This window comes from Haplochromis burtoni, unplaced genomic scaffold (genome assembly GCF_018398535.1).
Source record: "Haplochromis burtoni strain Fernald_Lab_line unplaced genomic scaffold, NCSU_Asbu1 Contig_560, whole genome shotgun sequence".
NCBI lineage: Eukaryota > Metazoa > Chordata > Actinopteri > Cichliformes > Cichlidae > Haplochromis > Haplochromis burtoni.
Window position 1 is genome coordinate 124,999 of NW_024582921.1, and position 8,270 is coordinate 133,268.

Here is an 8,270-nt window from a genome sequence, read left to right on the forward strand (position 1 = left end):
TCAAAATTTTGGAGTCTTTCAGTCTGAATCAACATGTGGAGCACCGTCATATATATGTGCATGATTGTAAGCTTAATGGACTTTGTTGTCTCAGACCACAATGCTGTGCTGCTCCAGATCCAACCCATCTACAGTGATTCGCTCCCAAGCACTAAAATGTAGCTTTGTTGCTCATTTTTGTATAATTTTCCGCATTTACGCAACAGCTTTCATAAGCAGCAAATGTGATGTCGCTGTGGATGTCTTTGTAGGCACTTTTAATAGCTTATGCTCGAAATTTCTGAATACTGTAGCTTGAAAACTGAAAACTGCTATATTTTCTTGGTTTCCTTGGTTTAAAGAGGCAATGCAGAAATGCTGAGAGAAAATGGAAAAAGGACAAACTACATGTTTCCCTCAAGAAGCTGATGTTCATCTACCAGCTGAAATTCAAAGAAGTGAGATCCTGTCACAACTTAATACAATCCCATAATACTTCTTAATTCAATAAAATCTGTTACTTTTTCCTATCCTGTCGAATCTTCTGACAAGACTTAGCTTTGGTGTCCAGCACCCAGGTTAAAGGCACAAGTATAGGTTTGCTGTGGTTGCTAGCAGATTTCCACTGTTGCTTCTACTTTTTAACGTTTCCCTCTAAGCAGTCTCTAGCTACTAGCCAAGCGGTATTAAAAATGTGACACAAACTGGAAATGGAGAAGGTCTGCCTTCAAAGTAAAAGTTGCACTTTAAAAAAAACACATTGGCTGCAACTGAGTCGCAACTTTTTGAAGGTGTATGGTTTCCACTTTCAGTTTGTGTCACCCTTTTTACAGCTTCACTACAAGTGTTTGTACACAAGCTCATTACTTCCTTCTAAACTATGGCCTCGGCAATCAGCTAGCAACCCAAGCAATCACAAGTAGGTTTTTGCCAACCTTTTAGGGAATGCACAACTTTGTTAAGATTAGTAGTCATCAGATGCTCACGGACCAGTCTCTATGTTTGTGTGACTGAGGCCTTATTCACCCGATCTTGCATCGTCACCATGATTCAAAATAGTAGACAAGCTAACATCATGTGGTTAGTTGGTTATGCATATGCAAACCTGAACAAATGGTATGGAGCTATAGCAGCAGTTTTTTGCAGCTTGTTTTTTTGCTCAGGCCTGATTGTGTGTGTCCATTTTTAGCGCAAGTGGTCACCAGATAGTTGGGCGAGCTGAAGGGAGCAAGTGTGATTGATTGAGTGAATGACTGAGTCCGACTGAGTTTGAAGGAGTACGTGCACACTAGAAGCCACTAATAAAGTATTAGCAGGACAAGCAATTTGCTTCTTAGCCAGGCTCCTTGGCATGAAAAGATGGACTTTTACAATAATGAGAGAAGCAGAAGAGGCAGTGGAAATGAACTCTTATCTCAACTAAAAGAGGAAAAGAGGCAGACTTAAATGGCATAATATATCAGCATAGCACAGGGGGGTAGAGAGAGATAAATAGAGACAGAGAGAGAGGAAAAGCTGATTATTCACACATTAGCCCTTTTTAACCTCTAGTTAGGATGAACCAATTATACTATGGAGACAGCGATGGTAACAGAGCACCTGAAAACACATAGCTGATCAACAGGGCCTAAGTTACAGCTCATTATCATGATGACAATTAAAAGGTATAAGTGTGAGAAGTCAATCACACTGATATATGAAGCCTATGTATTCCTTACATGGGAAGCATGAACGTGAACATCATCACAATCAAAAATCAAGCTCTGCTTCACTGATGATAAATGTGAGCCTGGTTTTACTCAGACACCTGTATATTTAAACGTGTTAACCACTGCTGAGCCTCAAAATGTACTGATCGTGCTGCAAACACAGTTGGGTGCTGTTGGTACTGTATTACTTACGCACTAACATACCTCAGCATTCAACTCGTGGCCAAGACTACAAGTTAGCAAGACTACAGTTGCTGGCAGTTCTGTGAAGCTGTGGAAACTGTTTAGCATGTGAAGATGTTTACTTTTGGGTATGTTGCTTTTGTGACTGAAATTATACAATAAGTCATATCATTTTCTGATTTGTCTCTGACCATGTGGGGTGAATAAAGTAATGCAGATGTTACCCTTGTGATTATTTTACATCGTACATCCTCAGCATTATGCTAACTTGCTACATTTCTCTTTCATTAGAAAGACTGTGATCCTCAAGCCTTTCTGGCTTTGTTTTCTTACACAGCCTTCTGTTAGCTCACTCCAAGAATAGGCTGGACTCTCACTCTGTATTTTTGTTTTAGTATATTTTATCTGTGCTCTGTGCTTTAAATTTTGATGCGCTGAGGGACTGTAGAGTGGTGGGAGGGCTGGCCCAGAACAAACACTGGAAGTGACTCAGATGAGCTGGATGCAAGCCTGCATTCAGCAGAGGACCACAGGCATCTTCATAAAGCCATCTCACCAGATACTGAATGACTGGCACTACAGAAAGCCATGAAGGAGAGAAGGGACAAGGAAGTTTTGTCCGGTGTAGAAGACGAAAAAGCCCCAAAATGTGCTGCTGAATCTTGCTGCTACTTGCATTCCTTTGAAAATGATCAAGTTTCAAGAGCTGGTGCAGAGAATTGGTGTTTATTTTAAACTCTGTGCTAGTAAAGCACATGATCACCTTATTCTGTGCTCTCAAAGTAAATGTAACTGGATTCTACATGAGCCTGTGAGTATAGTTTTACAACTAATATATTGTGTGGATTGTTCATAATGGAAACTTTACCTTCTTCATCTGCAGGGAAATTAAATTTTGGAGATTTCATTCTCATATGCAAAAGTAATGCTCCGTGATGTTTCATTTGTCTCACAGACAACAAATGTATTGTTGATTAATTACCTACAATGAAGCACTGTATCTCATTAGATGTGGAATTTGCTGACTAGCTGGTATCTGATCTTTAAGTCCATCTGGGAGCAATATATCAGCGCTACACTAATAGCCCACTATGCATCGCTTTGGAACTTTTTCTGCATGAAACACAAATTTCATTTGCAGTCAAATGAAATGGAAATCTCTGAAAGTCAAAATGAAAAAAGATGAAAGGTATGAGCAGCCTGTGAGATTGTGTATCCTTGTAATATTTCAGTGATGCTAACTTTATTGTTGATCGTCATGGCAAGGATAGATGAGAGAAGCTGGCAGGGAAAGGTCATTTTTCATGTCACTCTTTATCCTCTCCCCTCTCGTACTTCCTCGCTGTCTTTCTTTTGTCTCCCTCTTTTTTTCTGCCAACTTTGCAAATGTAAGGCTTCGCCCTCTCTCGTTTTCCCCCCATCATTCCTCCTCCACCCCTCTCCCACCTTCTCCTCCCTCCTTCTCCTCCTCCTTGCATCTCCCTCTATCTCTGTCATCATCTCACCCCTCTTGCTCCATCTCTCCTCTCTCTCTCTCTCACCACGCTCACCCTCCCTCTCCTCTTTCCTTTTCTTTCTCGGCGTGAAATGTGTAGCTCATTAGTTTGCTCGCCACACCGTCTCACGTCAGTCTGTCCTTCACATCTCGCTGCACTGCTAAGAAGTCATTTACGCTGCTGCGTAACCCCACCCCCACCCCCTGCAAACCTCACCACCACCAGCCTCCATATGGTTTCATCATCATTTTGCAGTAGCACAAGAAAAAGACATCCTGGCCCCTCTGAAACCCCCCCCCCCCCCCCCACACACAACACAACCACCCCTCCAAGTCCCTGAACACTCTGTACAGAAGAAACTGAAGGGTGAGGCTCATCTCTTGGAGGAGGCGGGAGGGGCGAGAGGATCAGGATTATCCCAGGCGTAATGATACAGCACTTTGATAGAACAGAAAGGGAAAGACACAAATAGGGGGGGGACGGAAAGGAAGGAGAAGGATGGGTGGAGGAATAAAGCTTAAGCTGCTCCCGAAAATCATGTAAATGCTGAGATAATAAAGGAACTGTTTGGCATTCATAGGAGTGGGTGGCGCATCAGTGGGGAGAAATCTAAGTGAGAATGTTGACTAATGCCAGCTCTCTCGCTCACTCTTCTGATTCAGAGCCAGCGGGGTGTCTGGGTATTTTTTAAGAAGGCAGTGGGCATGGTGAGGGGGGGGCTTCTAGGGTGGAGGCCTGGGAGATACTTGGCTTGAAAGTCAAACGTGCCCTGTGATTAGTTTAAGTTGCTCTGTAACATTTACTTATAAAAGTTTACTGTCAAGTAAGTTGGGTACTATGATGGTATGCCAAATTATATGTATTTATCTCTTCCTGCTTACTATGTTGAAGGTAATATTGAACTAAATATGAATTATATTTATGTGTGGGTCACGGGTACACTGTAAGACCGAATAGTAATAGTTTGATAAATGAAATGAGTTCCAACTACTTAAAAACCTGTTATAAGTTCATACACATTTATTTTTTTGAGTAGTTTGAACAAGTTTGTTTTTTCAAGTTATCAGTACTTGAATATATTGATTAGTTTCTAGCATTGCGCTCAAATAATTTGAGTTTTAACACTGACGTCACTTACGTGCCTACGTACGTACGTACCTACGTGCGCCACCTGTTTCTTTATGAAGTGCTGGCAACCATCTTGGATTCCTCGCTTCGAGTGCGAATGCCCGCTCATTACTCCGAAAGAAACTTGTGGAACGTTAATATCCGAACAGAAATAAAAACATTTGTCAAGGGGTTTTTTGCGGCATTGCCTTTGACGCTGGATAAAGGAGGGCATGCTATGGTATGTTACGGACTTTTGAACTGGAACAGCTAACGCTCTGCACTTGGCTAGCTGCATTTACCGCCTTTGCAGCATCTTCAGGAGCGCTTTTGTGGTAAGTTTTATTTTTTCTGAAACTATAGTTCTCCGTTGTAATATGGGTTTTTATCGTCATAAATGTACAACTCTAGCAGGCCATTTAAGAATTACATGCATGCGTCGTTTTATCCATGTCGGCTTGGCCCCAAAGTGTTTTGCATGAATTATGCTAATAAGCTCATATTTAGTATAACACATTATTAGTCCCTGGGACTAATAATGTATTAATAACTTTTCTAATCTCTTACTATTTTAAAAGAAGTCTTTAGAAGGCGTTTCTGGATTTGCAGATTATAAACTGACTTGTGGTTAAATTGTTGAATCAATATGCACTGCTGCGCTGCTTCACACTTAGCGCATACGTGGATATTGATATTGGCTAGCCCATTTGCTAACTGGTGGAACTTTGAAACTTACGTTTAGTTCTCTGGAGTTGTACATATTAAAACTGGGGCAGCAAAATTGTAGGCACAGGACATACTTACAAAAGCAGTGAATAATCATTACATAATTACGCGGTAGAACTTGGTTTACATTGCAAATAGTTATGTATACTAAGTTGAAATGTAGAATCTTCTGAACTGTAAAATTGTTGTGCCTGGTCTATTTTAGGTTAGCTTAAGGGTGAATCCATCAATAATATTTTTACCAAACAGTTATTTTTTCGTTTTATTTTATTCTGATGCCCAGTGTTCATTAGTGAAAGACTTAGTTTTTTATCTGTCAGGGGCTGGGTCTGTGACACAGCATTTTGAGTTTATTTTGTATTTTTGCTTTCTTATGTTATATTGAAATGAGGTGAAGTTCTTGTATTGTTGTTATTATTAGTTAAGGTTTAGTTGAGTTCTGGGCTGGTTATGTTTCATCTGTGTCTCCTGGGTTGTGTGTCTTTTCTGTTCTCTGTGTAGTCTGTCTTGTCTTCTGTGTTTTACTGTTATGTCCATGCCAGGGCAGAAGTAAATTTTCAGGGGTGAAGATGCTGTTTACCTTGACCAGCTAAGACTACAGATTGTAGATGAAGTCGAGAAAAGTGAAAAGAATCCTGATTACAAAGCTGATGCTCACAACTTTGGCCTTGCAATGCAAAGAGATCATCAATGATGACCTACCAGTAGGTCAGATCCTGGATTGCTGGCCTACTCTGAAATCCCAGTCCCAGGTAAGAATGTATATAGATGTATCTAACAAGATGTATTTTATATCAACTCCTGTTATCTGGCCTGTCTGAACAAATTATGCCTTTGGAGTGTAAGGATTTTGATGTATTTTGCAAAGATTTATAGACTAATTGAAACTTGTCAACACAAATGTATCCTGTGTGTTCAGATCTGTGCAGAATTCCACAGGATTACAAACCTCCACCTGAAGAACCACTTTTATGCTGTTGGACCAACATGCTCCCTGGCTCCAGAGTTTATTCAGAAAGAAAGCTGTTTGGACAGGGAACGTGTCTGATGTCCTGTCTCAGCTCTTCAGAAGCTATAATCTCCAGGTTAGTGAGTTTTTGTCTTGTTTTTTGAGCTTTAATTTGATCAATTTTTCAATTTTAATTACCATTCTTGACTAGGTTAGCCAATAATTTAAAATAAAAAATTTTCTTGTGATGTAGGAACAAGCTGATATCCATGCCCAAAGTGCTGGTGTGCTTCATGCCCTCTCTGCCTATTTGTACGAAGACACCTCTACCTTCATCAAAACATGGGATGTAAGTTTTGGACAAAGTTGTGAACAATATCTTAGTAGCATCCTTGTTTAGATTTCACAGACTGAAACCTTCACACCAACTTTATCCTGTGTCTCTTAGTTTTAGACTAGTTGTTTAGTCTATTTTGATGTTTTAAACCATATCACAGGGTTTTTACTTCACCATTTACGGGGTTTTAACAAGCAAACAAAAGACAGATCGTGATGTTTGAAAATGTTTTGGAAATATTCTTTAAAGATTAGATGTAAAATACGCAGAGGATAAATTCAATTGGTTTATTAGTTTATTACATAAGTTGAAAAAAAGTTAAACAAGTAAATAAAGAAACAACGTAAAAGAAAAGTAAACAAAACAAATCGGTAAATAAAGGAAAATGGTAATAAGAAGGGAAAAAAAAGAAAAGAGAAAACCCCAACAATCCCCTCTGAGCAAGCACTAGGCGACAGTGGGGAAGAAAAACTGCCTTTAAACGGGCAGAAACTTCCGGCAGAACCAGGCTCACGAGGGGCAGTCAACTGCCGGGACTGGTTGGGGTGAAAAAAGATGAAGGAGAGAGGGAAGAAGTGTTAGGAGAGAAGGGGAGAGGAGAGGTGAAAATTAAGATGGAACAGAGGTGGAGGGAGACGAGGTGACGTCAGCAGTAGAAAAAATAGAAAAAGTAGAAAAAGCAGGAGTGTCCCTCCTCCAGAAGAAGCGGAAACGTTTTTTCTTCTTTTCCATGAGCTTTTCCACGACCACTTTTTTCTCTAGGATGAGGGTTCTCAGCTGATCGGTTGTTTCTTCAACTTCCTTCTCAAGTTTCTGGCATCTTTGCTCCATTTCTTTTAATAGATTGCGCTTGTCTGTATTTTGCTGTTGTTTTTCCTTGTGCATCTTTTCTAACTGCTCATTTCTTCTTGTGATTTCTTGAAGCTTACGCTGCAGGTCTTCATTTATTTTCTCCTGTTGCTGCTTTTGCGCAAGCATTTCAGCGTTTTCGCGCTTCAAGTTGTCTGAGTTCAACAACGTTGTATTACAAAATTCGTTCAGTTGTAGATTTCTTCTCTCCAAGTCCTGGAGAATACGTTTTTTTTCTTCTTCCTGTTGCTCTTTCTCTTGAAGAAGCTCTTTATTTTTGCACTCTGTTTCATCCAGCCTGACTTTCAGCACTTCGAATTTTTTCTTTATGCCTTTGAGTTGGTCCTGCATTTGTGTGACCCCTTCCTTTTTCTGTCCGAGGATTTGTGCAGTTTGTTCCATAGCTTCATTAAGCATTCCTTGGAGCGCCTGATTCTTTTGCTCCATGTTTTGGAGATCCCTTTGCATCTCCCCAATAGTAGCATTCGCGCGTTGAAGCTGGGCAGACGTTTCTTTTAATTCAGCACTCTTTGTCTTGTTTTCCTTCATCAGGAACAAAATCTTCTGTCGTGCTTCACCAAACTTTCCTTCCCAGGCCTCACTAATAATTTTTGTGTAAGGCTGGCGTTGCTGTTGTTTTTCCAGCTCTTGATTTCGTGCTTCCAATTGTCTGCACTTCTCCTCCAGTTGAAGCTTCTCTTCTTCAGTTTGTTTAATTTTTGCATGTAGGTCGGAGTTTTCCTGTAATGTCCTTTGGACCGATGAGGCACCAATGGATCGTGTCATATCAGGCTTACCTCTTGAAGTGAGTGGCCGGCCAGACCTCGAAGGAGAGGCAGCAAGATTGTTTATTCTTTGTTGGCGTTTCCGTGGATACATTTTTAATCCTGTGCACAGTGACTCTGAAGAGGTTTACAAATACTTTCAAATGTATC

The 8,270-nt window shown here is 40.4% G+C and overlaps 1 protein-coding gene and 1 long non-coding RNA gene across 5 annotated transcripts in view; one reads left to right on the top strand and one right to left on the bottom strand.

Annotated features, from left to right (window-relative positions):
• LOC102306906 (potassium voltage-gated channel subfamily H member 3) overlaps positions 1-8,270 on the bottom strand; it is a 60,377-nt gene that overhangs the window by 20,659 nt on the left and 31,448 nt on the right. The window lies entirely within an intron of this gene.
• Positions 4,500-8,270, top strand: part of LOC121812371 — a 7,490-nt gene continuing 3,719 nt past the window's right edge. Inside the window, exons 1-4 of one of the 4 annotated variants that reach the window (XR_006053023.1) lie at positions 4,500-4,809; positions 5,702-5,952; positions 6,120-6,285; positions 6,403-6,869. This is a non-coding gene — a long non-coding RNA (uncharacterized LOC121812371). Of the gene's footprint in view, positions 4,810-4,990; positions 5,953-6,119; positions 6,286-6,402; positions 6,870-8,270 lie in introns of those variants that run through there. The other 3 variants (XR_006053024.1, XR_006053022.1, XR_006053025.1) reach the window with 3 other exon arrangements.